This window comes from Orycteropus afer, unplaced genomic scaffold (assembly GCF_000298275.1).
Source record: "Orycteropus afer afer isolate SDZICR_OR568_19922 unplaced genomic scaffold, OryAfe1.0 scaffold00715, whole genome shotgun sequence".
Taxonomy (NCBI): domain Eukaryota; kingdom Metazoa; phylum Chordata; class Mammalia; order Tubulidentata; family Orycteropodidae; genus Orycteropus; species Orycteropus afer.
In genome coordinates, this window is record NW_006922302.1 from 512,050 (window position 1) to 516,900 (window position 4,851).

Below are 4,851 nucleotides of genomic sequence, written 5' to 3' on the forward strand. Positions count from 1 at the left end.
GTGAAGAGATGAACCTGGAATGTCTTTAAAAGTATTATGTGTTTTGTATTATGTGTTTACCTGAATGTACTATGGCTATTGAATGTTCTCTTACCTGCTTGTACATTAGAAATGATTATGGGGTACGTGGATAATCATAAATCTGCCTTCAGCCAATACATGATTGGATATGTTAAAAGGGGAAATAGAATTTGCCCAGCAGAAACACAGGCTTTTGTTTTAATCCTTGTGTGTAGAGAGTACTAGAAGCTTAGGTAGAAAACCTGAGCCCCACCCGGTACTACTGAGGGAACAGAAGATTTGCATTTGAATAAAGACCTGAAAAGGAAAAAAAAAAAAAAAAAATGACTGTTTGGCTCTTTGAACTTCAAGCAAGCTGACTTGTTTTGGGTGCATCCACAAGGGAAAGTCATGGTCAGTGAGAGAAACCCCTTCCAGGACTGAAAGTTAAAGGAAACCAGTGAGTAGTAGACTTGTATGTTACTTGCTTGTGACCATCTGGGTCCACCTGAGTGGAAATGTGGGAAGTGCAGCAAAGAAGAAATGGGCTGAGTTTGGTACTCTTTGACCTAGGCCCAGAGGCTAGGGATGAGAGGAAGGGCTGGCTGGTCTGAAGTGCAATGAATTGTGAGCCTATGGGCATTGAAATAGTCCCTGAGGACTGAAGATGTGAGAGAAGGTTCTGGCTGGTCTGAAGTGAAGGGAAGAGTGTGACTCCCAAACTTGGCAGCTGGTACCCATGACCTATCTGGGATGGCTAGGGTTGAACTGACCAGAAACCGAAAAAATGAAGAGGAAGATGTTTGACACTGAGCTGGTGTTAAGTTGCTGCAATTTGATGGCTTGTGCTGGACTTTGCTTGTTTATGGATCCAGTTGCTTGAAGTTTCCAAGCAGGAAAGAAGACTCTCCAGAGAGAAAGGACCATGTTTGTTTCCCCAGAATACTGGTTTGATAGGGATTGGAAAATTAGAAATTGGCTATTTAAAATGGGGGGAGATAAAGAATGAAGTGGCTGGCTTACACACTTTCATGGGTGTGGTTATTCTTAAACTGATGGTGAAGGGGATTTTTTGGGTTGTGAATTTTTGAAGTATAAAAGGTATAATGGCTAGAAAAGCCAGGGGGTGGCCTGCAGTGTAGTAAATTACTTAGTATGGCTTTTCTACCCATAAGTCATTGTAAACTCAGTGGTGGAATGAGCAACTGAGGAGCTCCTGATTGTAAATATTATCCATCTGGGTTATTTCTGTTGGGTGTGGGACAATACAATGTTCTGGGAGGTTCCCACTCTCTCACGTGCTTAGAGTTCAGATGCTATGATTGGCTAGTTTGGCCACTCTCCTGGGCTCAAAAGGAGGCCCGCTAGAGGCAGAATGCTCTCTGACTGCTGGTTGAGGAAGACTTGCTGCTGAAAGAGAACCGCACTACTGAAGGAGACATGTGCTGCTGAGAAAGAGACGCAAGAGACACGTGTTGCTGAGTAAGACACTGAGGGACATGCCCTGCTGGGGGAGAGACTGTGAAAGACTTGGCTGAGAGAAGATGGGCTGGGAGAGAGACTGAGCGTTTTTCCTGAACTTGAATTGTAACCTGGTGCTTCCCTAATAAACCCCGTAATCTGTGAGTTCTGTGTGGTCACTGCAGCAAATTATCAAACCCAGGAGAGGGGTGGTGGGTGCTTTGGGAGGAACGTTTGGAGAAAGGGCTGGAGGGAGGTAGCATGTCTGACCTTGCAGTAATAGGCCTTGGGCTATTGATGGTGATTCTGCCTTCCTCTTCTGGGGTTCTAGGAGGTCAGAATATGCAGCCTCCTTGTCCTTTTTGCAATGAGGAACTATTCATGGTGGAATAATGGAAAAAATACTGTGTTTTTAATAAAAAACAGCAAAGATGAAGAAGAATAAGAAGAATATTTAATCTATAAAATTGGTAGACTTAACTGAGCTGCCTAAGTCTCTCTATAAAGTATTGATATTTGCTCAACAATGGAGATTATAATAGTTCTCTTTTGAGAAAGATGAGAATTCAAGAGAAGGAAATGTGAATTTAGCATATTCTCTAAAACTCTACTGAAAAACTCATTGCTGTCCAGTTGATTCCACCTCAGAGTGACCCTATAGGATGCAGTAGTATTGCCCCATAGGCTTTCCAAGGCTGAATATCTCTATGGAAGCAGTCTGCCAATCTTTCCCCTGCAGTGACTGGTGGATTTTAACCAACGACCTTTCAGGTAGCGTCCCAATGCTTAACCACTTCACAACCAGGGCTTCTTAGTCCATAGTCGCTGGCTAAATGATAATTTCTTCTGTTTTCAAATTTAAAATATTGATGTTGTTGTTGTTATGTGCCGTCGAGTCGTCACCGACTCATAGCAACCCCTCTTTGGGTTTCCGAGGCAGTATCACTACGGAAGTAGGATTGCCCAACCTTCCTTCCGAGGAGTGGCTGAGTGGATTTGAACCACCAGCCTTCTGGTTAGCAGTCAAGTGCTTTAGCCATTATGCTACCAGAGCTTGTTTCTGGCCTGAAACTGTTCAAAGTGAAATTGTTCAAACTGTCAGAGAAACAGAAAAAAGAGACAATCTTTGCATCATAACTGCCATATGAGAGATTGTTATTCTCCAGAAGATTAGTAAACGTAGTTCCAGGGCTAGCATGAAAAAGGTGTTGTTGTTACCTGCTATCTAGTCAGCTCAGACTCATATTGACCCTATGTACAACAGAACGAAACACTGCCTGGTCTGCACCAACCTCACAGTCCTTGCTATGCTTGAGCCCATAATTTCAGCCACTGTATCAATCCATCTTGTTGAGGGTATTCCCCTTCTTTGCTGACCCTCCTCTTTACCAAGATGATATCCCACTGCAGGGACGGTGCCTTCTGGCAACATGACCAAAGTATGTGAGATGAAGCCTGGCCATTCTCCTTTCCAAGGAGCATTCTGGCTCTGCTTCTCAGAGGACACATTTTTACATTCTTTGGACAGTCCATGGTACTTTCAGTATTCTTTGCTAACTTCAATATTCAAAAGCAAAGACGGAAGGTTGGGCAATCCTACTTCCGTAGTGATAACTGCCTCGGAAACCCAAGGAGGGGTCGCTATGAGTCGGGGCCGACTTGACAGCAAATAACAACAACAACAACAACAATGGCTTGGGTCAGGCGCACTTTAGTCTTCAAAGTGCCATCTTCGCTTTTCAACACTTCAAAGAGGTCTTTTGCAACAGATTTTCCCAGTGCAATATGACACCTGCTTTCCTGACTACTACTTCCTGGGTGTGGATTCAAATACATTGAAATCCCTGATGTCAGGCTTTTCTCTGTTTATCATGATATTGCTTATTTGTCCATTTGTGAGGATGTTTGTTTTCTTTATATTCAAGTGTAATCTATACCACAGACTTAGTCTTTGATCTTTATCAGTAAGTGCTTCAAGTCATCTTCACTTTCAGCCAGGAAGGTTGTATCATCAGCATATCACAAGTTGTTAATTGCTCTTCCTTCAATCCTGATGCTGTGTTCTTGTGCATATAGCCTAGCTTCTTGGAATATTTGCTCACCATACAGATTGAACAATTATTGTAATCCTGATGTATACCTATCGTGATTTTAAAACATGCAGTATCTCCTTGTTATGTTCAAATGACAACCTCTTGGTCTATGTACTAGTTCTTCATGACCACAATTAAGTGTCCTGGAATTCCCATTCCTTGCAATGTTACCCATAATTTGTTATGATCCATGTACTTGAATGCTTTTGTGTAATCAGTAAAACACAGGTAGATACTTTTCTGGTATTCTTTACTTTCAGGTAAGATCTATCTGACATCAGCAATGATATCCCTCATTCCACATCCTCTTCTGAATCCAGCTTGCATTTCTGGAAGTTCCTTGTTAATATACTCCTGAAACCATTTTGAATTATTCATCAAGATTTACTTTTGCATGACATGAGATATTGTTTGGTAATTTCCACATTCTGTAGGATCACCTTTCTTGGGAATGGGCACAAATATCAATCTCTTCCAGTGAGTTGGCAAGATAGCTGTCTTCCAAATTTTTGGCATAAATGAGTAAGCACCTCCAGTGCTATAAAATTTTGTTGAAACATCTCAATGAGTATTCCATCAATTCCTGGAGCCTTGTTTTTCTCCAGTTCCTTCAGCAGTTCATAGGTCTTCCTTCAATACATTCGTTCTTGGTCATATGCTACCTCTTGAAATAGTTTGTTATCAGCCAGTTCTTTTTGATAGAGTGACTCTGTATTCTTACCATCTTCTTTTGATGTTTCCTGCATGATTCAATATTTTGCCCATACACCAAAAAACAAAGAAACAAACTCACTGCCTCACTGCCATTGTGTTGGCTCTGACTCATAGCGATCCCTCCTTGGTTTTCTGAGGCAGTATCACTATGGAAGTAGATTGTCCAATCTTCCTTCTGAGGAGTGGCTGGTGGGTTTGAACTGCCAGCCTTCTGGTTAGCAGTTAAATGCCTTAGGTACTATGCCACAAGAGCTCTCATTTAACCCTTCAATATTGCAACTCAAGGCTTGATTTTTTTTTCTTCAGTTCTTTCAGCTTGAGAAATGCTGAACCCTTTTGGTTTCCTAAATCCAGATCTTTGCACATTTTATTATATAATTCTTTACTTTGTCTCCTCAACCTATCCTTTGAAATCTTATGTTCAGTTCTTTTATTTCAGCATTTTTTCCATTCACTTTAACTACTCTATGTTCAAGAGCATGTTTCAGAGTCTCCTCTGACATCCATTTTGGATTTTTCTTCCTTTCCTATCATTTCAATGACTGTTAGCTTTCTTCATATATGATGTTCTTGATTTACCCCG